This window comes from Mauremys mutica, chromosome 2, assembly GCF_020497125.1.
Source record: "Mauremys mutica isolate MM-2020 ecotype Southern chromosome 2, ASM2049712v1, whole genome shotgun sequence".
Lineage (NCBI taxonomy): Eukaryota > Metazoa > Chordata > Testudines > Geoemydidae > Mauremys > Mauremys mutica.
In genome coordinates, this window is record NC_059073.1 from 236,529,648 (window position 1) to 236,556,917 (window position 27,270).

Genomic DNA, 27,270 nt, shown 5'->3' on the forward strand with positions numbered 1-27,270 from the left:
CCAAAAATATAGTATGTTGAAAGTCCAAAATAGAAAGAATAAGAGAAGCATTCACAAAATCTCATTGAAAAATGTCTCAGGACTGTATTATTCTTAGTTATTTTGGATTCTACCTTACACCCAATAAGGGAGGCACAATTGGGACCAAAATACCTATAATCCTTCATTGTTACATATCCAGGTCCATTTCTACTGCAGTGCCCCAGAATTCAACATTCAGAGACATCACAGTTACCAGAACTTCTAAGGCTGCGAGAGAATGGATCCACCTTGCAGGTGCTAAGGTAAGATGAAGGTTTTTAAAAATATTTTTAAAAACCTATTATTTGCATCTGGATATTTTTCTTCATATGTAAAAACATGTTTTAAAAATCTGACACTGGTGTACAGCAGAGAGTAGCAGCTCTAAAAGTGTGGTGACTGTCTATTCGGTGAATGTGATACATTCTACAATTTGCAAGGTGAATTTACATTCGGAGAAGTCACTTGGTTTATTCAGTCAATGCTCCTACAAATTCAAAGAAATTATTACAAATTCCTAAACCTGTTAACCATTTGGGAGCATGGTAACCAGACTCCTGGTGTGGATCTCCCTGCCAGAGGTGAGAAGCCCGGGCTCTCAGCCCCCCACAGTGCCCCTCTTCAGTCGGTGGAAGTGCTCCTGTTGAGGACATGCACCTTTGACAGAAGGAAGGTAGTGTGGACATCAGCCACCACAGTAATTTCTCCAGCGGCTGTAAGGCCTGGTCTACACTCCGCGTTTATACCAATTTTAGCAGCGTTAAACCAAATTAATCCTGAACCCGTCCACACAACGAAGCCCTTTCTATTGATATAAAGGGTTCTTAATACCGATATCTGTAATCCTCTCCGACAAGGGGAGTAGTGCTGAAATCGGTATTGCCATGTTGGATTAGGGTTAATGTGGCCGCAATTCGACGGTATTGGCCTCCGGGCGCTATCCCACAGTGTACCATTGTGACCGCTCTGGACAGCAATCTGAACTCAGATGCACTGGCCAGGTAGACAGGAAAAGCCCTGCAAACTTTTGAATTTCATTTCCTGTTTGCCCAGTGTGGAGCGCCGATCAGCACGGGTGACCATGCAGTCCCAAATCCAAAAAGAGCTCCAGCATTGACCGTACGGGAGATACTGGATCTGATTGCTGTATGGGGAGAAAAATCTGTTCTATCAAAGCTCCATTCCAGAAGACGAAATGCCAAAGCATTTGAAAAAATCTCCATGCTATGATAGAGGCCACAACAGGGACTCAACACAGTGCTGCGTGACAAGCGTAATGGAAAGCCAAAGAATCTAATGGATGCTCATGGAGGCAGGGAGGGGGAACTGAGGACTTGAGCTATCCCACAGTTCCCGCAGTCTACGAAAAGCATTTGCATTCTTGGCTGAGCTCCCAATGCCTGAAGGGTCAAAAACATTGTCGCGGGTGGTTCAGGGTATATGTCGTCAATTTACCCCCCTCCCTCCCCATGAAAGAAAAGGGAAAAAAATGATTTCTCACCTTTTTTCAATGTCACCGCATGTCTACTGGATGCTGCTAGTAGACGGGGTGCTGCAGCGCTAAACAACAGCATTCCCTCCGCTCCCCTCCCCGATGGCAGACGGTCCAATAGGACTGATAACCATCATCATCATCCCGTGAGTGCTCCTGGCTGGCCTCGTTGAGGTCAGCCGGGGGCACCTGGGCAAAAATGGGAATGACTCCCGGTCATTCTCTTCTTTAAGCTTTGTCTCCTGGAGATTCAGTCCTGGCTGGAATACCATAGCAGCTGGAGGCTGCGCTCCTCTCCCGCTGCCCCCTTTCATGTCTAATGGGAGATTCTGTCCTGCCTGGACTATCATAGCAGACACGTGTCCATACATTCAACTAAACGAAACTGAGTCCTCCCTACAGAAACTAGGACTGTTCATGTGAGAGACAAGTCAAATTTGAACAATGTTAATGTTTAATGTAATATGTCTTTAGTATTCTATAAATACATTAGGAGCAAGAGGAACACACAGAAAAGTGTAGGTCCACTGCTTAGCAGGGAAGGAGAGTTAATAACAGATGACCTCAAGAAGCCTTGAGAAGTTTAATGCCTGTTTTGCTTCAGTCTTCACTAAAAAGGGTAACTGTGACCAGAGGCTTAACATAATTAATATTAACAATCGGGGGAAGGAACACGAGCCAGAATAGTGAAAGAACAGGTTAAAGAATATTTAGAGAGGTCAGATGTATTCAAGTCAGCAGGGCCTGATGAAATTCACCCTAGGATATACTTAAGGGACTAACTGAAGCAATCTAGGAACCCTGAGCAATGTCTTCAAGAACTCATGGACAATGGGTGAGTTCCCAGAGGGCTGGAGAGGGCAAACATAGTACCTAGCTCTAAAAGGGGAACAAAGAGGACCTGGAGAATTACAGATCAGTGACCCTAACTTTGATACCTATAAAAATACTGGAACAAATTATTTAACAATCACTTTGTAAGCACCTGGAAGATAATAGGGTGTTAAGTAATAGTCTGCATGGATTTGCTAAGAGAACAATCATATCAGGCCAACCTAATTTTCTTTTTTGACAAGATTACTGGCCTACTGAATAGGGAGGAAGCAGTAAATATAATTAATCTTGATTATAGTAAGGCTTTTGACACTGTCCCATATGACAGTCTGATAAGCAAACTAGGGAAATGTGGGCTCTATGACATTACTATAAGGCAGATGCGGAATTGATTGAAAAAAAACCTCAAAAAGTAATTATCAATGGTTCACAGTCAAACTGAGAGGATTTATCTAACACATGAGAGGATTTATCTGTACTAGGGTCAGTACAATTCAACATTTTAGTTAACAACATGAATAATGGAATGGAGAGTATGCTTATAACATTTGTGAATGACACCAAGCTGAGAAGGGTTGCAAGCACTTTGAAGAACAAGATAAGAATTCAAAACGACCTTGACAAAGTGGACAACTGATCTGAAATCAACAAGATGAAATTCAATAAAGACAAGTGGAAAGTCACTTACAAAGGAAAAATCAAATATACAACTTCACAATGTAAAGGCAGCCATACTACGGAAAAGGGTCTGAGAGTTATAGTGGATCACAAATTGAATATGAGCAAACAATTTCTTCCCGTTAGGAAAAAAACCACACAGTTTCTTGCAGCCCCAGAGCCCCCATGGAGTCAGCGCCTATGATCGGCTGTGACTACTAGAGACTATGGATGGTTTAGTGACTAGGAACTCTACCTGGGATTTAGAAGACCTGGGTTTAAGTCCCTGCTCTGTTACAGACTTCCTGTGTGATCTTGGGCCCGGCACTTGGCCTCTCTGTGTCACAGGTCCCCACTTATAAAATGCAGATAACAACACCTCCCTACCTCACAGACATTGTGACGATAAACACTGCAGTCTTTACACACTGATATAATAATCTTGGAACAAAGTATGTCTTGTGAGATATCATTTGAAAGCTAATTAATCCTGATCATTAACATTCTTGTGTGATGTGTGTCTGCAATGTGTATTGAGAGTTATGATTATATGCTGGAATTATGGTTAAAGTGTGTCAGGGGAGTTTACAGCAAGACAGCAGAGGGAGGAGATGGCAGGAAATGGAACAATTTGCATTTCAGCAAACACAATTGAGGGAAGAAAGAGCATGTACCTCCATGTTGCCTTCCTCATAACCTGAACAAACTTCACTTTGAGGGGTAACCTTCAGAAGAATCCATTTTAAAGGTCTGCTGGTGTAGAAACATAGGCGGTGGAACCTCAAGTAATAAGCAATTGAATCAATGGATTGTATACAATATTACTGTATTATAAGAGTGTATAGACTAAGGTCTTTTCTGAAAGCTAATGACACACTAGTGATAATATCATTATGAAATGTATCTATTACCGCTATCTAAGGACATATGGATACTTAATGATGTTATGTTTTAAATTCTGCAGGCAAACAGGGAGAAACAGTTTCCCTCCCATACAGGAGAGGAGGCAACTATTTACCTGTCTCCTGTGTAAATTAAGCATGCTGGAATCAAAACAATGGAAACTCCAGTTACATATAGGGGGATGGGAAGCCCATAGGAAGCAAAGAACAACATGAGGTCATCCTGCCTCTTGAAACAAAGTCACTGAACTTTGGAAGATATGAGCATAGAAAGAAGCCTTCTTTGGCATCCATCACTAGACACACAAAGGAACCGAGCTCTTGCAAGCTAAGAAAGAGGGGTCCTTCAACCAAGGGTGGGGAGGGGGTGAAGTCTTTGGAACTGAATATAGATGAGAAACCTGCTTTGGCAAAGATCTTTCAGCCTAAGAAGACAAGGAAAGCCAGCACCTTGTACTTTTGTGGAAGGTCCTGATTGAAGGAAAGTCAGCCATGGCAGGGAAGAAGAATGAGAAACCATCTTGAACAAAGCCTGTAACTTGCTAGATTAAGGTTTAGACTTTTAGAAGCATGTTTTCACTTTGATTTGCTGCTAACCCTTTCTAACTTTATTCCTTTTAGTTGGCATCACTTGACCTATGTCCTATTGTTAATAAAATTTCTTTTATTTTTATTATAAACCAACTCCATGGTGTGTTAACTGGAGTAAGTACACCCTTCCCTTTAAAGTTAATAAGCTGTGATATGCTTTTGGGTCTTTAGAAGAACAAATGGACCTTTTTAATTCTCTGAACTCTCCAGGAGAGGTCTGGATAATAGAGAGCACACCGTTTTGGAAAAATTCGGGACCAGGAGTGTGTTGCGGTGATCTTGCTGGTTGTAACCAAGGCTGCTGGAAGTCTGAGTGGGGCTGTGGGATGGTAGACAGGGTGCTGGGGTCAGAGCTGATGAGTTAGGGTTGCCTAGTGCACAGACACTTCAGGGTGTGACCTGCATGCTTGTAGGCTGGTTGTGAGCATCCCAGGATGGGAACTACAGTAGCAAAACACTATAAGGTACCCAGGGTTGTAGGACACATGGTGACAACCTCTCTCTGGTCAGCATAGCACCCCAGATTCCATCTCAGAGGTGTTGTGAAGATAAATAAATTAAAGTTTGTGAAGCAATCAGGTACTATGGTAATGTGGGTCCTATAAGCATCTTAGATTAGATAGACTATTGTGATTAATAATATAAAATAACTTGCCTATACAGCTACTTTGTACTTCCCTGTTTGTCTATTTAGTCATCTGGTGTATATTGTCAGACTGCGCTCTCTGGGGCAGGGCGTCTCTGTGTTATTTGTTAGTACAATGGGGCCCTCATCCCTCTTGGAGGTCCATAGTCTTTACCATGATAGAAATAGTAAATAATAACAGGAACCAATGAAATTTTTTCTATTAGCTCATCGGACTACTGGAGTCTATACATGGCTCATTTGATGGGGTTAATTTGGCCTCGGCTCTCCAGTGAGGTAGCAATACTTTTTGGATCGGGAAACTGAAGCACAGAGGTTAATGGATTTTGTGGGCATTACACAACATAGCAGTAGTCCTTTCCTCACCTTCACTCAGCTTTTTTTTTTAAATGTCTCCCTAACATTGACTTCATACGACATGCAGCACAGTTTTTCAGTGTCCTTTTGGTGTGTCAGATACACTGTTCTCGGCTTTTTCAAAACTACCTTATCTTACCAACCACTTCCAGAAATCAAAAGCATTATCTGAATTACTCACAGATGTTACCTTGAATATTTATAGGTTCATGTTAAATATTTTCAGCAGGTAAAAAACCCATCCACTAGGAATAGGTGTGTTGAAGGACCCATCTTTCTTAGCTTGCAAGAGCTCGGTTCCCTTGTGTATTTAGTGATGGATGCCAAAGATGGCTTCTGTCTATGCTCATATCTTCCAAAATTCAATGGGAATGGCAGGGGAATAGTTCAGTGGTTTGAGCATTGGCCTGCTAAACCCAGGGTTTTGGGCTCAATCCTTGAGGGGGCCCTTTAGGGATCTGGGGCAAAAATCTGTCTGGGGATTGGTCCTGCTTTGAGCAGTAGGTTGGACTAGATGACTTTCTGAGGTCCCCTCCAACCCTGATATTCTGTGATTAACCACGAGATCTTGCATGATCTAAAAAATAAAAAGGAGTCATATAAAAAATGGAAACCAGGTCAGATTACAAAGGATGAATATAGGCAAACAACACAGGAATGCAGGGGCAAGGTTAGAAAGGCAAAAGCACAAAATGAGCTCAAACTAGCTATGGGAATAAAGGGAAACAAGAAATCTTTTTGTCAATACATTAGAAGCAAGAGGAAGACCAAGGACAGGGTAGGGCCACTGCTTAGTGAGGAGAGAGAAACAGTAACATGAAACTTAGAAATGGCAGAGATGCTTAATGACTTCTTTGTTTCGGTCTTCACCGAGAAGTCTGAAGGAATGCCTAACATAGTGAATGCTTATGGGAAGGGGGTAGATTTAGAAGATAAAATAAAAAAAGAACAATTAACCAACACGCCCCAAAGGATTTTACCAATAGGATTAAGTAACACTAAAGCTGTGAGACAACGAAGAAATTAATGTCTCTGCTCTGTTTTTTACTACGTGTTTTAAACCTGCAGACATCTCAGTAAAGATGCACCTCATTCAAGGGCGGCCATAGCCATTTCGCCGCCCCAAGCACGGCGGCACACCGCGGGGGGCGCTGTGCCGGTCGCCGGTCCCGCGAGTCTGGTGGACCTCCCGCAGGCGTGCCTGCGGATGCTCCACCGGAGCCGCTGGACCAGCAGACCCTCCACAGGCACGCCTGCGGGAGGTCCACCGGAGCTGCCTGCTGCCCTCCCGGCGACCGGCAGAGCGTCCCCCACGGCATGCCGCCCCAAGCATGCGCTTGGCGTGCTGGGGCCTGGAGCCGCCCCTGACCTCATTAATATTATTTATCTGTGGGTTGTGTGTGTATTTATATAAATAGATTAGTTTGTAACATTAATGTTAATGAGAAACTTGTGCATTTACAAGTGCATAGTAATGTCCTTCCTTTGCCAGCAGCTGGCTGTGCGTCCCTTGTTCCACTACTTTTCCGTTATGAATCACTGCTATGACATCAGCGTTCTGGACGGTCGTCAAGCGGTGAGCAATAATAATGCAGGTTCGACCCTTCCTGGCATCGTCCAAGGCTTTCTGGACAATCTGCAGACAGATGCAGTGAAAAACTTGCTATTACTTGGAGAATCTTCCCTTTCATAGGTAACACCTTTGCCTTTATAGTTCACGTTATCGCTTGGGTGTTCCTCACTGGGGTTTAGGAGTTAGGACTTCCCATGCATGAAGGAGGCCTCAAACACAGGGGCCTGATATTACAACCTTTATTTGTGTGAGTGATTCCACTGAAGTCATTGAGACTACACTCATGAACAAAGGCTAGCAGAATGAGGTCCATAAGGATCTAGTTTGGACCAACACAACTAATTTGCAGAGGTGTAATGAATTGTCTGTAATAGCGGATGCTTACCAAATGTGTGTGTTATATTTGATACTGCATGCTGTCTGTTTCCAACTACATGCCAGATTTAGAGAAACTAACCACCTCTGTCCTCCCCGCCATATGCATTTGTCCAGGTGTTTGTCAGTTAGACATGCACAGTACTTAGATCAGTTTGGAGAAAGCAGACCAGCCAAATACATAGACATGACTAAAACTTGCATGTTCATTGATAGTAACAGCAATGCCAGACACTTCTTGTTAGCCATAAAAATCCAAAATTCAGGATCCTGACATCTGGCTCACAACTGGATGGTGGTTTGCATGGTGGCATTTTTCACTTCCACTGCATCCCCATCCAAATGAACAGTTTATTCGTCCCTATGGAGTCTGCCCCCTCTCCTGGAGATGGTGGATGCAGTGAGAAAGCTCAGCCAGCTGAGCAGCAGAGGATAGCTTAATTACTTTCTCTTCCCTTCACAACATCTCCTGAGAGGTAAGAGGTGTTGCTGAAGCCTTTTTTCCAAGCCAGCTGCTCCTACATGTCACCTCTTACCCTCTGAATGCAGATGGATCAAAGGACTGGGAAGCGGACAGAGGCTTCCTCATTGTTCCATTCTGTCCTGACAGCCAGCAGTTCTACTGGCAGAGTGGATCCCTCTCGGTTTCTGTAGCAACACCTGTTTCCCCAGACAGAGCAGGAAATAGTGCAGAAAGAGACCCACTTTGCTGCTAGTGCTGCTGGCTGAAGGAAAGAGGAAGGAGCTGGTGACTTGCCTTACAAGGCCTCCTCTAGTAGATCACAGTCAACTGTTTGAAGACACCTGTCTCAAACTCAAAGTTGCTAATTATGAATGGGATTTTCCAAAGTGCTCAGCATTGGTCTAACTGTGAACCCATTCAAAAAGTGCCATTGACTTCATAACTGACTTTGAAGGAACTGAGGCAGGCCAAAAATGAGGAGTTCTGAAAATCCCACTTTCTCTCCAGCCCCAAGTGTTGCTGACTACCATCAGCTCCCAATTTAGACAGCAGGAGTTGAAGGCACTCTACACCTTGCAAAAGCAGGCCGTAGACAGAGAGGGATCTAAGGGTTGTTCTGTGGAACTTTCAAAATTGTATTGTAGATGGAGCGCCTGTGTTCTTGCAGTGAAGAATTCGAACCAGGTATTTTGTGTGTATTACAAATGGTAGAATGCATATTACTAACCTTTTCGCTTTCTGTGTCAAGAGCAGATGTGGCTTCATCTAGAAGCAGAACTGCTGGCTTACGAACTAGAGCACGAGCAATTGCTATTCTTTGTTTCTGACCTCCAGAAAGTTGTGCTCCTTTGTCACCCACTTGGGTATTATACTTCTGTATAAGTAAATATTCATTGTCAAGGAAAGTTAGAAACAGTAAGTTATATTTTAATAGCAGATAATGTACTATATTAAGCATTTCCATTATGAAGGATAAATAATAATGTAATTGTTTTTAATAATAAAATCTTATAACAATTTTAACTGTTTGAATCAAAATGCATATATACAGCTACATATATTGATAAATGCTCTGTAATGAAAATTCATTTCAGCATTAGAAAAAGACTAATTCCCAAGTGGTGCAACCACTGATGTGTCTAGTCAAAGACACCTGTACTTAAAAATATAGATCTCAAGAGACTTTTATAATTTCAAGGCCCTAGAGACCCACACTCAGGAGGTGAACCTTTAATTCTTACACGTCCAAAACATTCTTCTCAGTACATTTTCAAAAACTAGGTGGTAATGAAAAAGAAATATTGGTTTTTCTCCATTTTCAATTGTCTTCAATTCCATGTAACTTTACAGGAAGCCCAATTTCTTTGGGCTTTTCCAAGGTCTTTCTCCATTTTGAGAACTAAGTCCATGGCAAACATGAAGGTTAAAATGTACTTGAAACATTTTACCTTTCAGATAAGACTAAAACTACAGAAAGTTTCAGCCAAAAAAAGGAAAAAGAATTGGCAAAGTTAAGAATTGAATGTCTCTTTTATAGTTGTTATATAACATCACTGTGATAGAGGAAAATAAGAAAACTGGAGCTCAGATTTTGCATTTGAATTAGCTAATTACGACCGCATATGTGTTAATACCTATTGCAAGTTACATTTTTAAACACCAGCTTCCTATTTTCCTCTTTGAGAACAGTAAACATAAGAAAATAAACGAAAAAGCATATTGTTTTGCATCAATGGGAGTTGCTTAGATAGGTCATTGTGAATATTTACCCCCCACTGAGAATGGAAAGACATTTTCTCTTACCTCTGGGAGATTTTCTATGAAGGTGTGAATATTTGCTGCTTTAGCTGCCTCTTCAACTTCCTCCTGACTGACAACCCTACTGTTGTCTCCGTACTGGATATTTTCAGCAATGCTGCAGTCAAACAAAATAGGCTCCTGGGACACAATACCCAATTTGGACCTTAACCATTGCAAGTGCAAAGACTTAGTATCTAACCCATCTGCAAACTAGAAAGAGAAAAAGAGAAAAATCATTCCCTGCAGAATGCAATACTCCTCCTCAGGTGTACAATATAAATGTGAAAGACGAATCTGTGAAAATCCTCTGACCTGTGTTAGAGCTGCAGTAAATGTAAAGTGGTCAGTAAACCACTTCTGATCAAATAATAGATCAGATCTTTCATCCAAAACTCTGAAAATTCAAAAGAAGCTCAGATAACCTTTTCTTCTCAGAATTTTTTTTTTTTGCACATCTACTCTTCTAGCTTCCATAATAGATGTGGAATTGCCAATCTATAATGAGTTGTGCCCACAGAATTTCCATCTTTACTGATGATGTCAGGTACCAGAGATCTCATGAGAAAGTCTGTTCATGGTCTTCTTAGACCTAGACGGTTGAAGAGCTCCAACAAGAATCCACATCTTTGGGCATTTATTCAAACATCCTTTGACTCACCATCTCTAGGCTATTCTTCTTGGAGCTCCCATCATCATTAATAGGACTTGCATCAAAAGTCTCATCAAGTGATGAATTAGACCTCAAATTGTGTCATGTTAACATGACTAGAGGACTAGTGACAAGGGTTACATTATGGAAAGTATATTCTAATGTCCCCTCCAATATATCAAGTAAATCAATAAAGAGATGCAATCTAGTGATCTAGAGCCAGGATGTGGAGTCAGAAGATCCAAAGTTCTTCTCCCAGCTCTACCTTAAGCAAGACCCAAGTCTTTTCTCCAGTACCCGGACCTGTAACAACACTTATCCACCTCAAAGCGGTGTTGTGCGGATGATTTAATGTTTGTAAAATACTTTGAAGAACAGTTTTATAAGCCCTAAGCGTTAACAGCTTCACACATCTCTTCTTACCACTTGTCCTGCCATAGGGTCATAAAATCTCTCCAGCAGCTGAATGGATGTGCTTTTGCCACAACCACTGCTCCCCACCAAGGCTAGCGTCTGGCCTTTATTAACCTTCACGTTGAGTCCTTGCAAAACTTGAACTTCTGGTCTTGTAGGGTATACAAAATGGATGTCCCTGAATTCAATGTTGCCATCAAACTGACTCTGGAAATAGTAGAAAATATAAATGTATGACAGAAGACCAGTCTATCTTGTACAGAAGCATCAAACACAACTCAGTATGGTCATTTAAATGAAGGCGTTGACAAGTCAGTTGGAGATGGTATGGCATTTTCAAACCCAGAGCATTTTTGTCAATTTATTGTTGCTTAAATATGCAGTGAAATTGGATTGGTATCTTCTGTGTACAGGACCTCCTTGCTGAGTGGTTCTTTTCTGCATCTCTCTCTCTCATTTATATCATTCCTTTTCAGCCTGGTTCGCAAGGACTATCATTACTTTAGGTAAGTAAACAACCCTAATACCTATCTTTGATGTCATCAATGCATATAATCCAGACACTATCATTGTGTGTGGAAAACATAGTTCCTGCCCCTGGGAGTTCACTCTCTAAATAGTGTAAGTTCAACACACAGTACACAGGATGAACATAGTACAAGGTGAACATCAGATCTCAGATTGGGTTAAACATTTTTACTTTGGTGGATTATTCATAGTTTTCAAGGACAACTATGTTTTAAGTGTAGGTTTGAATAGGGAAAGGGTAGCTGATTGGCTCTTTCATGTAGGAAGGGAGCTCCGTGTATAAGAGGTAGCAAGGAGGAAGACTTGAAGACAAGGGTGAGTGAAGGAGATGTTAGGAGAGACTGTGGGAGCCTCCTCTGATGCCTGGGGGACGGGACAGTTCCAGGACCACAATACCAGCACTGTCAGTAAAATGGGCTCTTACAGCACCCAGAGAACTGGACTTCCAAGGTTTAAATTCTTTGGGCCAAATCTTAGCTTCACTGAAGTCAAAGGCAGCTGCTTCACTGGCATCAGGATTTGGCCCAGAGTGGTTTCACTTTCAATGAACGTCTTTCTCTGCAAGCAGATATTTCCCCGGGAGCATTAGCAGTCTGGGCATGTGGAGCTGATTCAGGAAAGTAGTCAAGCACATGTGTGACTTAAAGTTGTGCACATGAGTTACTGGCATGCTTACAGTATGTGCCTGAGTCCTTTTCTGAATCAAGGCTACTATCTAAAAGCTAGAATTTCAAGTTTCTGAAAAGCTGGTTCTGCTTGTAAAAGCATTTATGGAAAGCACTGAGAGACAATATGAAATGTGTTCAGTTTACAAATACAAAGATAGTTTCTAACTGTCAACACTGGACTTTGAGAGACAAGCTGGGTTCTTTCCATCTCATGTATAATCACCAGGAACAAAAGGTTCTGTACGCCAAATTACATCCTCATTAATACTTGTGCAACCCCTTTGACTTGAATGAGGTTACTCTAATGTTGTATGCAGTGTTGTTATACCTGTGCTGGTCCTAGGATATTAGAGAGTCAACATGGGTGAGTTAATATCTTTTATTGGACCAACTTCTGTTGGTGAGAGAGTGAAGCTTTCGAGCTTATACAGAACTGAAGAAGAGCTCTATGTAAGCTTGACAGCTTGTCTCTCTCACCAACTGAATTTGGTCCAATGAAAGATATCAACTCACCCACCTTGACTCTCTGTTACACAGATGTAACTGACTGGAACTTAGCAAACAAGTCTGCTGATGATGCACAAGAAGGAACAGAATCTAACTCACTCTCCCCCACAGCTGCCTAGTTTACAGAAGTAAAAAGCAGTGAAAACATACTTGTGTTGCTAAAGAAAGCAGTTATAACTCTGGGCTTGTCTTCACTACCAGGAAGATTGATACTGCTGCAATTAATTCAGCAGGTGTTGATAGCAGAGTGCTCTCTGATCAACTCTGGTACTCCACCGGAACGTGAAGAGTAAGGTAAGTCGATGGGAGAGGATCTCCTGTCAACACAGCACAGTGAAGACACAGCGGTAAATCAACCTAAGCTACATAGAACCCAGTTACAATATTCACGTAGCTGGAGTAGAGTAACTAGGTCGACTTACCCTGGTAGTGTAGAAAAGGCCTCACAATACACCCAACGGACAGAACCGGTGAATGAAATGTCATTCTTCCAGTCATTTTTCAAAACAGAACTGCACTTAAAAGTATTCTGTTAATTTCTCAAGCAAAAAGGTATTAAATGGTACTGGGCAAATATAAAATTATTTAGTTATTGCTGTTAAATTTTACCCTACTTGTCTGGTCCTGTCTTCTGTGACATTGCAAAAGGCAATTGAACAAGATTAATACAATTAAGGACAATACAGTACCACCAGGTTTGTTAGTTTCGAGGACTTTCTGAATGGCCTTACCAGTTTTGTACCCTCTTCACTATAGCTGTCAATTAATGGTTTCCGATTCAAAAGCTGAAAGGTTCGTTGGGCAGAAACTTTAGCTTTGCCGAAATCTGGTGCCAAAGAAGTGGACAGGCCAACATTTAAAACACCATATAGAACTGAAAAAAGGGCTCTGAAAACCAAACACAAAACATCTTTCAGTTCATCTAAAGAGAGACTTTTTATTATTGTTCAGACATTACAAATATTGTTTTCCTTATTTAAAACAAACAGACCTAACACTATCTATAAATCTGAGAATTGTGACATTTTTAGAACTTTGTCTTAGTAAAATTACACACACAGGATTAGAAACAGATGTTTACAGCTATCAATATTTTTATGGGTGACTAATGGTATGTAATTTCTCCACACAGAAGCATTTCACAAAGCCCGTTGTCTGCAATGAACTATCAGCAGTAAAAGTTTCTCCATAGTAAATAAACTGAGCCAGGCTCCATACATGCCAACACGCCTGTCTCAAGCTTCCTCTCCCAGAAATAACTCTTCTGCCTGAATTGAACTCCTCACCAGGTTCTAAACTGTTGGACCTCTAGTACTATTGCCTCAGTAACTAGACTATACACAATAACCATGTGTTGAAATCACTGCCTTTGGACTGATGTGTACTCACATAAATACATTTTCAAAGTTTGTATAACAATTAGCAATGAGCCATCCCCCAAACCTGAAGACTGCTGCCTCAAGAAAGTAGATTGCACATAGGGCTATTCCATAGGTAAGTCCATATAGGGGGGCTTTTGTTAGAGAGTCCCTGATAAAAGAAAAGATTTATGTTAAAGGAAAAAATTCTCATGAAATGCCAAGAGCAGAGACTGGCTGGGAGAAGGTCAGACCTTTGGATTAGGGGAGGCAAACCCTATACCTCACTCACTCAAATAATACATAATAATAATTAATAAAGCTGCATGCTAGGACCTCCATGAAGGTGCCGCTGGAGAGAACTTATGGCAAATGAGATCCCTTCATCCCAACTAGCTTCTTTGTTGGATAGGAACTTTTGATAAAGTTACCTTTAATACTCAAAACATTTTAACACTTGAATGCTGGTTTCCAGAATAAATGTTTATGGATGGCCAAAGCAAGCTGACACAAAACAAATTGATAATTTCCATAAGTCTCTTATGATCTCTGAATGTTTGGATTTTTGGACAACTTGTATAAATGTAGTGGTCACCAGGGAAAAGTCAATGTCTACAACACAGCATAACCGAAGCACTGCAGATATTGCCTGCTCTGAGTACAGGAGGGGAAAAAGTAGCAACTCAGACCCCATTGTACAGTGGTGACTTTTAAATGGTGACCAATGTTGTTGTGTGGGATGGTAAAACTAAATCACTCTAATTATGTGCAGACCTTGCTGTGACAGACTCTGGTACTAGTTCTGACAAAATGATTTTTGAACAGAAAATGCAATTTCTGCACATTTCAAATTTTCCATTGGGAAAAAAGTAACAAAATATTTTATTCTGGGTTGGTTTGATCTGAATATTTCTGCTTTGCGCCCATAGCTATGGGACTCCGATAATGCATTATGCCACTCAGTCAGAGGGGAGATCACACTGCATCATGGGAGATGTAGTCCAACCAGGGAGCCCGTCCCGTAAGAGAGGCAATGTTCCAAAACAGGGATATGCAGTTTGATGTTGAACTAGATAAAAACAAAAACTTTCAGATCAGTTAAACAAAAGAAAAATTAAATATTTCAATTATTTGAGAATATAAACATATTTTGTATGGAGAAAAAATGCAAAAATGGAATGATTTGCCATTTCTACATTGAAATTTTTCAAAAACTTTTCTTTCTGTGAAAAAAAATTGATATATTTTCACATTTTATCCTACTTCAGAGCAAAACAGAGGTTGAAATATTAGAATTTCCCACAGGATAGAAATTCAGATTTTCACTCATCTCTAGTGCTCATACATTTTTAAAATGTTTATCAAAATAGTTTCTCTATAATTCATAATATTGTGATACAATGACCTGCCAGGACTTGAGATAAGTGCTAAATCTAATAATCCTATTCCTCCAATTAAATATAGATTTTTTTCCCCTCATACTGATGGTCTATATAATATTGAGCCATAAAACTGTCATTGGCAGCGGACTGTCATTTTTCAATCCCTGCTTTTACTTAAAACATATTTAAGGGGAAAGAAACAAAATGGATGGTAGATCATTTCATTTAAATAAAATGGAGACTAGGAAAATGTCTGACATTTTGGATATTAGAAATTAGCCACTGCAGTGGTTAGCTTGTCAAGTGTGACTGAAAAGGCCAAAGGGGAAAAAGAAATGCATCTTATTTCAAGACCTGCAAATCCTTACTTGTAGTACAAGTCATAATACACGGTGACGTTATGTAGTATAAAGTCTTTGCCACTTGACCTATGAAACTCATTCTGCTGCAGTACTTGTGAAGCAAGTAAACATCCCATATTCATGTTAAAACAAACTTTAAACCAGGTCATTACATTCTCTCTCTCACACAAATATTACATCACTCACAATAGCGTCTAAGACGATATTTTAAATAAACTGAGTAAATACATTTTACTCTGCCAAAATCTTTTCAAATCATTTATGTGTTTAATATTTTCAGTCTGCAAATGAATGTAATATGAATAAATCCTGAGTTGTTTTAAATTAAGAAAATATGTATTCATTGCTTTTAAAAAACAGAATTGTTTGAGAGCAAATCCTACCTGTATGGACCATTCAAACTTGCATTATATTTCTCATAGAATGCATCTTCACAAGTTAATGAAGCCACAGTTCTTATATTTTCTACTGCTTCCACTGAAATCTAAATGGGGAGACAAGACGGATATGAAATATTCTCTTATGTTTGAGTCTACTCCTACCACTACGTAGTTAGCACATCTCTAGCACTTTTCATCTTTCACTCTCCAAGTGTTTTTCTTTTTAAAAAAAATGCGATTAAGTATCATTCTCAGGGAAACCGGGGCACAACCATTAAATTATTTGCCTAAGGTCACACCGTGGTCTTTCTGCTAAGCTAACATGGCTGCTATGTGATTCCTAAGTACTCCTCCCGCATCTGTACATTTTGTTGTACAGCAGCATTAGCTGGCACTATAGAAGGCATTAAAAGGTAAGAAGTTGCTCCTTGCTCTGAGTACCCATATCCCAGGAAGCAGCTCACTGGAGGGCTGCATGCTACCTTGGTTATGCAGCCTGAGCGGCACATGGAACTGGGTGAGCCCCACACTCCTACTACCCACCCCCAGTGGGGACTCCTGTTCCTGCTTCTGCCAGGCTTCCCCAGCCATGTGCCAGGCCCACCCAGTCCACCCCTTCTCCAAACCAGGCCCTTCCCCCACACGCTTTGACCAGCACTCCCACAGGGGCGACGTGTATCTTAACTTCAAATTTTCTGGATTTCAGATATTTAAATTTGCATGTGCCAGCTTCCTCCTTTCCCCAGGGGTGCTCAACCCCCCTGCTCATCTCCAGGCCCTGCCCCCACTCCACCCCTTCCCCCAAAGTCCCACCTGCGTCCTGCCTCTTCCCACCCCACTTCCTCCCGCCCAGTTCCTCCCCCTCCCCCAAGCGCACCTCATCCCCACTGCTTCCCCTTTCCCCCAGCACCTCCTGCACACCACGGAACAGCAGATTGTGGTCGGGAGGAAGCACTGGGAGGGAGGGGGAAGGAGTTGATCTGTGGGGCCACCAGTGGGTGGGAGGCGCTGTGGGGAAGGGAGGGAGCTGGCTGCCAGTGGGTGCTAAGCAACCATCAATTTTTTTCCACCCACAGAGTCAGCACCTATGCCCCCATTCCTTGCTCTAGACCCAAAACAACTCCCTTCTTCCCATTTACTCTTACACTGCAATCACCCCTTGTAATTAATTTTCTTTTCAAACACAGTTTGAGAGCCTTTTTAATTATCGGCTGTGCTCAGAGTCCATTTCTCCAAATTAAAACAAAACAAAAGTTTACATTTCGTTTTCAGATTTCTGCTCAGGGTGGGCGTAGAACTTCAAAGCTGCTAGAATCTGTGAACTTAATTTTTTTCCCCTCGAGGCTGTGGGGAACCTCATACTCAAATGACCCCATCTTTGGATCACTCACCCTACCCTACGCTTTCATGACACATAGCAAATTTCAAGACAATCTGTGTAAACACACAGATTTTAGCATACTTAGTAGTCATCCTTTAAACAGGAGGGGCTTCCCCACCTTAGCCAGAGCAGAGCTGGTGCTCAGTTATACTGCTGTATACAATTAGAAGGCCAATGGAGCAGAGTCGGACTACCAAAAGGAGGTGAACATGAACAGGTCGGACTACCAAAAGGAGGCTGCCAGACAACTCTCCAATACCAAATTTTACAAGCTACTTCCCTCAGATCCCACTGAGAAATACACTAAGAAACTGCACCATCTACTCAGGACACTCCCTACAGTAACACCGGAACAAATCAACATACCCTTAGAGCCCCGACCAGGGTTATTCTATCTACTACCCAAGATCCACAAACCCGGAAATCCTGGACGCCCCATCATCTCGGGCATTGGAACTCTCACTGAAGGACTGTCTGGATATGTAGACCCTCTACTCAGACCCTATGTTACCAGCACTCCCAGCTATCTCCGTGACACCACTGATTTCCTGAGGAAACTACAATGCATTGGTGACCTTCCAGAAAACACCATCCTAGCCACCATGGATGTAGAGGCTCTCTACACAAACATCCCACACACTGATGGAATACAAGCTGTCAGGAACAGTATCCCTGATGATGCCACAGCACAACTGGTTGCTGAGCTCTGTGCCTTTATCCTCACACACAACTATTTCAAATTTAATGACAATATATATCTCCAGATCAGTGGCACCGCTATGGGCACCCGCATGGCCCCACAATATGCCAATATTTTTATGGCTGACCTGGAACAACGCTTCCTCAGCTCCCATCCACTCATGCCCCTTCTCTACCTACGCTACATTGATGACATCTTCATCATCTGGACCCATGGGAAGGAGACTCTGGAAAAATTCCACCATGATTTCAACAGCTTCCACCCCTCCATCAACCTCAGCCTGGACCAATCTACACGGGAGGTCCACTTCCTAGACACCACAGTGCAAATAAGTGATGGTCACATTAACACCACCCTATACCGAAAACCTACCGACCGCTATGCCTACCTTCATGCCTCCAGCTTCCATCCCGGACACACCACAAGATCCATTGTCTACAGCCAAGCACTGAGGTACAACCGCATCTGCTCTAACCCCGCAGACAGAGACCAACACCTAGAAAATCTCCACCAAGCATTCTCAAGACTACAGTACCCACACGAGGAAATAAAGAAACAGATCAACAGAGCCAGACGTGTACCCAGAAGCCTCCTACTGCAAGACAAGCCCAAGAAAGAAACCAACAGGACTCCACTGGCCATCACATACAGTCCCCAGCTAAAACCCCTCCAACGCATCATCAGGGATCTACAGCCCATCCTGGACAATGATCCCACACTTTCACAGGCCTTGGGTGGCAGGCCAGTCCTCGCCCGCAGACAACCTGCCAACCTGAAGCATATTCTCACCAGCAACTGCACACCACACCATAGTAACTCCAGCTCAGGAACCAATCCATGCAACAAACCTCGATGCCAACTCTGCCCACATATCTACACCAGCAACACCATCACAGGACCTAACCAGATCAGCCACACCATCACCGGTTCATTCACCTGCACATCCACCAATGTAATATATGCCATCATATGCCAGCAATGCCCCTCTGCTATGTACATCGGCCAAACTGGACAGTCTCTAAGGAAAAGGATAAATGGACACAAATCAGACATTAGGAATGGCAATATACAAAAACCTGTAGGAGAACACTTCAACCTCCCTGGCCACACAATAGCAGACCTTAAGGTGGCCATCCTGCAGCAAAAAAACTTTAGAACCAGACTTCAAAGAGAAACTGCTGAGCTCCAGTTCATCTGCAAATTTGACACCATCAGCTCAGGACTAAACAAAGACTGTGAATGGCTTGCCAATTACAGAACCAGTTTCTCCTCCCTTGGTTTTCACACCTCAACTGCTAGAACAGGGCCTCATCCTCCCTGATTGATCTAACCTCCTTATCTCTAGCTTGCTTCTTGCTTGCTTATATTTACCTGCCCCTGGAAATTTCCACTACTTGCATCCGAAGAAGTGGGTATTCACCCACGAAAGCTCATGCTGGAAAAACATCTGTTAGTCTATAAGGTGCCACAGGATTCTTTGCTGCTTCAATGGAGCAGAGGTGCTCCACACATCCATCAGCATCATAATAGTCTCAGAGAGCTGTGAAGTGGCCCATTCATCTCAATGGGATGTTCTCAGCTGAAAGTGAACACCCAGCCTGAATTCAGCCAGAATCTAGCTCTGAGGAGGGTGACCAGACAGCAAGTGTGAAAAATCAGGACGGGGTGGGGAGTAATAGGCTCCTATATAAGACAAAGCCCCGAATATCAGGACAGTCCCTATAAAATTGAGACACCTGGTCACCTAGCTCTGAGACATATGAACTGCTCCATTCATGCCAGTGGGTTTTCCCATTCCCCCTCCCCAGGACTGTAGAGTTTCTGACATGCCCATTCTCAGCTCCTCACCCGTCTCTCAGCAGTGTGTTCTTGGGCCATGCTCTGAGCATGCCTGTTCTAAGCTTCCCATTCAGAGGACCCGCACTTCCCTGATCCTGGGGAGAGGCAGAGAGAGGGGGCCAGACTCCGGTAGAGGGACAAAGCATCCCAGATTCCAGTTCATGTGAGGAGGTAGGGAGAGGGGCTTAGATGTCCCCAGAAAGCAATGCCTACTGCAGACCCTGGCTGACACGAGAAGGGACATGGAAGGCAGATAGATCCCCACGGCTGGGGAAGGCAGCTTCAGAGCCTGGCAAACAGAGGGGGGTCAGGTGCAGGGGTCAGACACCCCCAGAGAGGCAAGTGCCCCCCCCCAAAAATTCCACCTCACATGCAGGGGGTGGGGAGAGGGGCGAAGACTCCCCTAGAGAGCTCGGGGGTCCCCCAGATTCAAGCACACACACACAAAAGGGCCAGAAGGGGAGAATGTGGAGCTGCCCCTATTACCCCCAGACCCTGTGCAACAAACCCCCATGTCTGCTTCCCAGTATCCATTCCCCAAACCCAACTCTTCTACCACCTGTCCCCATTTATCTCCCTCCCCATAATCCCCCCTCTTCTCTGTGCAGCCCCAAACCCCTCTCACCCCATTCCCCTAACTCCTCCATCCCATAAAATGCTCCTCTTTTGCCAGCAAGCATTTGCACGCCTATTTTTTTTAAACAAAAATACTTTGATGACATTACACCCCCCCTCCAAAATAAAAGCCTGATAGTACCAGATTTTAGCAACATGCCAGCCAAGATTTCCCAGGTTTTCAGCAAAGGGCACCGTGAACTGTCAGTAGCTGGGGGAGTTCAGGAACAAACACTTACTGTACATCTCTTCAGTCTATCCAGCCACTTTGACCATATTCTACCTGCAAATCCTTTGGGTTTCACTTTACATATGTGTTCAATGTAACTTGTGGAGTGCTTGACCTTTACTCAAGAGCCTAAGTGGATGGCCAAACTCTCTTGCTAATAATGTTCTGAATCTTGCTTCCCCCAAGTGGCTAGTGGATGCCATGCATTCTCTGGGGGTAACCCTCAAGTGAGTGAGACCCTTGTGCCAGGATCAGACCCATGGTCTGATCTCTAGATGTGCACAAAAAAAACATTACTAGAACGAACCTTTAGAAAAGCTGATTATTTGGTGGGAAATGGCATCTCATGAACTCGTTGGTCAAATAACCCCAAATTTGGATCACTACACATATCTTGCACCCCCATAAGGTTCACCAATTTATAGTGGTGCAATTGAGGAGATGGCAGGGCAGGTTTAATGACCCAAACTTGACATCTGTTGAGCCAGACATTCTGGAGATACAAGCCCTAAAACAGTCATTTTTTTAAAAAAACTTTCTAGGTGGTAGATGTTTTTAAAAAAATAACAAAAACAAAAACTTAGAGCTAGAACTGTAGAGCTAGAGTTCATAGGTAGATACTAAGGACTGGAAGATGAATCACAAACCACTGGATGGCTGTGAACTCACCCTTCAATTAACACTGCTAAAGATAAGTTAATTACACACACACACACTCTCAAGTCAAAAGGAATTTTGAACTGAGTGGCTGGAGATTGCTACAATGTGAGAGTCATAGGAGGTGATTTCATTTTGGGAGAAATGCAATAAAAGCATTTGGGTGGAAAATTGGATGTGTAAAGTTTCTGGGAAATAGGGTTGCCAAACCTCCAGGATTGTCCTGGAGTCTCCAGGAATTAAAGTATCAGAGGAGTAGCCATGTTAGTCTGTATCCACAAATCCACCAGACTCCTTGTTGTTTTTCAGGAATTAAAGATTAATCTTCAAAGATTGTGTCATGTGATGAAACCTCCAGGAATAGGTTCAACCAAAATTGGCAACCGTGCTGGGAAGGGGGATTGGGGTAAATAGGAATAGGTGGTAGGGGAGGTAAGAGGTTCAGGTGATGGTGGCACATGACCCCCAGCTCTGGCAGTGCACCCCAGCCCTGCACCGCAACCCGCTGTGCCCTCTCTGCCAATAAACAAGCCATGCTGCACCTCAACCTTCCTGCACCCCAACCCCCAGCTTGGTCTTGGCATCCTAACCCTCTGCATCCCACAGCTGTCTTTGCACCCCAACCTCTCATGCACCCCAACTTTCCTGCAGCCCCAGCCCTTCCAGTGTACCCCAACCTTCCTATACCCCAGTTCTACCAATGCACCTGACCCGTTGCACGTCCCAGCTCTGTTAATGCACCCCAACACTACAGGAAAGCTATTGGATGCACATTCATGGGGAAATTGGAGGGTTCGTGGCTGACCAGAAACCATTACAAGCTCTGACACCTCACTGTTCTTGGAGATGGGGTACATCTATCGGAAAGGGGTCAGAGGATTTTTCTCTCAAACATAAAATTGTCAGTGTTTTGGAACACAAACCCTATCTGGGATTTCTCCCACCAGCCTGCTACAAACTCCACCCTCTAGCCATTCTGAAACACGACCAGGAACACTATGCCACTGGAACACAGCTGTCCTTCACCCCAGGCACTGCATGGGAGTCAGATTAGAGAAGGGAAGAAGTGACAGCAATGGAAAAGTCAGTATACAGGGAGTGAAAACTTCAGGGAGATGTGTTCCCTGCTTGCAGTAGGGAGGCCTCAGTATGGTAGTGGGGACGGGGGAATGCAATGAATGGGTCAGAGGTATGGCGGGGGAGGTTTGCTGAAGCAGGGCCCGTGAGGCACAGCTGATGAATGTGTGTGTCAGGGGGGTGCAGCTGGCTCAGTATGCTAATTGTAGAACACTGTATGTACAACTGCCGTTAAATGCAGAGTTAAGGTTGCTTGGGGGTATCGTACCCCTGCAGAATGCTGTGTGGAACAAAACTCAAAGTACCAAAAACCAGGAGATGCACAAGTCAGGTTGTGCATGCAAGCTTACCTCTGCCCTCTTTCCGCAGTGCCCAATTAACACACATACCTTTGCTCTGCCAACCCCGCAGCTGCTGACATGCACAAGGTTTTCACCTTGTTTTACAGCCCATTCTCTGTCACCCACAGGATTCCATCTAACAATATTACAGGACAAGAAAGAAAGAAAAAAAAACCCAAAGGCTGCCCACCCCACCTTCCATCTGTTACATAGAGCTGGCAGTAGCGAATGGGAATTATTTACATATACTCCAGTTGCAATCAGGATTCTAGGTGTACCTACATTAAATAGTGGAAACAGTAGCTGGGCCTGCTTGGTAAGTGTCTTGGTGATGTGAGGATGTGTGGATCACTCTGAGGTATGTGAGAGAGCAAAGCAGAGCTTAGGAAACCAGGTCAGATTACAAAGGATGAATATAGGCAAACAACACAGGAATGCAGGGGCAAGGTTAGAAAGGTAAAGGCACAAAATGAGCTCAAACTAGCTATGGGAATAAAGGGAAACAAGAAGACTTTTTATCAATACATTAGAAGCAAGAGGAAGACCAATGACAGGGTAGGCCCACTGCTCAGTGAGGAGGGAGAAACAGTAACAGGAAACTTGGAAATGGCAGAGATGCTTAATGACTTCTTTGTTTCGGTCTTCACAGAGAAGTCTGAAGGAATGCCTAACATAGTGAATGCCAATAGGAAGGGGGTAGATTTAGAAGATAAAATAAAAAAAGAAGAAGTTAAAAATCACTTAGAAAAGTTAGATGCCTGCAAGTCACCAGGGCCTGATGAAATGCATCCTAGAATACTCAAGGAGCTAACAGAGGAGGTATCTGAGCCTTTAGCTATTATCTTTAGAAAACCATGGGAGACGGGAGAGATTCCAGAAGACAGGAAAAGGGCAAATATAGTGCCCATCTATAAAAAGGGAAATAAAAACAACCCAGGAAACTACAGACCAGTTAGTTTAACTTCTGTGCCAGGGAAGATAATGGAGCAAGTAATTAAGGAAATCATCTGCAAACACTTGGAAGGTGGTAAGGTGATAGGGAATAGCCAGCATGGATTTGTAAAGAACAAATCATGTCAAACCAATCTGATAGCTTTCTTTGATAGGATAACGAGTCTTGTGGATAAGGGAGAAGCGGTGGATGTGGTATACCTAGACTTTAGTAAGGCATTTGATACGGTCTCGCACGATAGTCTTATCGATAAACTAAGCAAATACAATTTAGATGCGGCTACTATAAGGTGGGTGCATAACTGGCTAGATAACCGTACTCAGAGAGTAGTTATTAATGGTTCCAATCCTGCTGGAAAAGTATAACGAGTGGGGTTCCGCAGGGGTCTGTTTTGAGACGGGCTCTGTTCAATATCTTCATCAACGACTTAGATGTTGGCATAGAAAGTACGCTTATTAAGTTTGCAGATGATACCAAACTGGGAGGGATTGCAACTGCTTTGGAGGACAGGGTCATAATTCAAAATGATCTGGACAAATTGGAGAAATGGTCTGAGGTAAACTGGATGAAGTTTAATAAAGACAAATGTAAAGTGCTCCACTGAGGAAGGAACAATCAGTTTCACACATACAGAATGGGAAGAGACTGTCTAGGAAGGAGTATGGCAGAAAGGGATCTAGAGGTTATAGTGGACCACAAGCTCAATATGAGTCAACAGTGTGATGCCATTGCAAAAAAAGCAAATGTGATTCTGGGATGCATTAACAGGTGTTTTGTGAGCAAGACACGAGAAGTCATTCTTCCACTCTACTCTGCGCTGGTTAGGCCTCAACTGGAGTATTGTGTCCAGTTCTGGGCACCGCATTTCAAGAAAGATGTGGAGAAATTGGAGAGGGTCCAGAGAAGAGCAACAAGAATGATTAAAGGTCTTGAGAACATGACCTACGAAGGAAGGCTGAAAGAATTGGGTTTGTTTAGTTTGGAAAAGAGAAGACTGAGAAGGGACATGATAGCAGTTTTCAGGTATCTAAAAGGGTGTCATCAGGAGGAGGGAAAAAACTTGTTCACTTTAGCCTCTATTGATAGAACAAGAAGCAATGGGCTTAAACTGCAGCAAGGGAGATTTAGGTTGGACATTAGGAAAAAGTTCCTAACTGTCAGGGTGGTTAAACACTGGAATAAATTGCCTACGGAGGTTGTGGAATCTCCGTCACTGGAGATATTTAAGAGTAGGTTAGATAAATGTCTATCAGGGATGGTCTAGACAGTATTTCGTCCTCCCATGAGGGCAGGGGACTGGACTCGATGACCTCTCAAGGTCCCTTCCAGTCCTAGAATCAATGAATCTATTAATCTATGTACCTCCAGGATCCTGTGTGCAACAGAACAGTGCAGAATTGCGTACCTTATATCATTAGCAGGGCACAGGGTATTTTCAGTAGCGAGCTGCCATATGAGCAATCTAAGCATTTATTATCTATGCACACTCCAGGAAAAGTGAGTGTGCTCAGTGACAAATGAAACTGTACTGAAGAGTGGAGGATGTAGTTAGCTCTGCTTGGTGTGTTAGCGAGATCTCTGGATGACTTGGAGATGTGTGACAGAGCTGTGACTGAGATATGAGGAGATCTATGTGTGTGTGTGGAAAGGCAGGAGGTGCAGGTGTGCAGAATGAAGTATGTCTGAGTTCTATGTGGAATTGTGTGGGTTATGTCAGTAACAGGGCACGGGGCTTTAATTACAAAGGATATTGCCAGCTGTGAGGTGGAATTTGAAAGGATTCTAATGCTTTCAGGATGGCTAAAGGAAAGTGTAGGTTGAGATGGTATCCTGTATGTAACAGTAGCCCTACCCTTAAGCTGGGAGGTGCGAGTCCCAGCTTGCATAGATGTACCCACTGTGCATAGCCAGGGTGGCACGAGCAGTGGCTTGAGCTAGCCGCATGAGTACAAACCCATCCAGACCCCCTGGGCACATACTACCTGTGAGGCTCGCCCAAGCCACCATCCTGGCTACACTGCTCTTTTTAGTGCACTAGCTCAAGCAGAGCTAGCATGGGTATGTCTATGAGACCTGGGAATCACCTCCCAGCTGAGACGTACCATCAGGGCATGGGAGCTATAAAAGGCTATAAAGCGGTTCTCACATTGTACGTCTGATATTCTTTCTGGGGAGTTGGTAAGTGTACACCACAATCTGGAACCTTCTGAATTTTCAAAGTGACAAAAGTACATGCACAGTGAGGCATAGCTGAAAGAGGCTAGAGGGAAGCTAGCATGGTCAACCTTCCCCTACCCATTCTTGTCCTTTCATATTGTTAGCTGGAATCCTGTGGGTGACATTGAATGGACTGGAGAAGAAAGTGAAGAGCTTGAACATTTCAGCAACTGTGGGGTTGGCAGAGTAAAGGTATGTGTGTTAACAGGGAGCATTGGGGAATTATTGAAAGCATTGGGGAATTCCTGATGTTCAGAAGTTTGAGTTTTGCTCAACTCAAGGTTCACCAAGGGGACAACCTGCCACCAAGCAACCTTAACTTTGTGTTAACATAATTGTTTTGCCATTGAATTTCAAGGCAATATGAGTAACTGTGTGGATTTTAAAGCAATAAGAAAGGTCATCCTCAACCTTAACTAGAGTGGAGCTAGCATCCCACTATAATAGAATGTCTCTCTTTATCACTGTTTTATTTAATATATTTTCAGAGTAATTTCTGTAGACACTCATCACTGACCATGTTGTCCTCAAAACGATATAACATTATACCCATTTAGTTTATATTGGAGATCTTACTCTTCCGGCCTCTTCAAAAGCTTTTTGATCTTTTGACGCACGACCAGCCACAGAGCTCAATCGAATAGCACTTGCAGCAATAATGAAAGGAATGCAAGCCAGGATAAGCAAAGTTAATCGCCAATCATATACAAAAGCAATAATGATGGCGGACAGAAGGGTAGAGGCAGTCTTAGTGAACAAGCCAAGTCGGCTTCCAGTAGCCTATTAAAAGCAAAAGAGTCCGAAGTTAGAGTTAATTCTTGACACACTAAATAGAGATCAAATGTATGAAATCATTGTTCACTCAGGATCAAATATTCAGTGGGAGAACAATCATAAATGTTGTGCATTTAAAATGGACTGTTGTACATGCAAAAACCCATATGGACAATTACATATGCAAATACCCCTAGCTGTGGGTGAGGTTCAGGCAGCCTGATGAAAATGTGGCCACATGGGCTCAATTCAACAAAAAATATCAGGGTCCTCCTGTGCCACAACAAGGCACAGAAATCATGAAGAGCCAACAGCCTCTAATTTGGGGCGTTTCAGTTATTGGGAGCCCAGCTTAAGGCACCTAGGGCCTGATTTTCATAGGTGCTGTACATCAGCTGAAGATAATGGAAGCTGCAGGTTCCTTTAATTAGGCACTTTGTTTTCAGCAGTGTTAGCAGCAGGAAATGAGCGTTCACACCAAAGAGCTCTTCTCTCCCTGAGGATCTGCACATCCATGTCATCAAGAAAT

At 43.1% G+C, this 27,270-nt stretch overlaps 1 pseudogene; it reads right to left on the reverse strand.

The window, feature by feature from the left end:
• Nucleotides 1–6,171: 6,171 nt before the first annotated feature.
• The window catches only part of LOC123363990, a 184,822-nt pseudogene continuing 163,723 nt past the window's right edge, over nt 6,172–27,270 (reverse strand).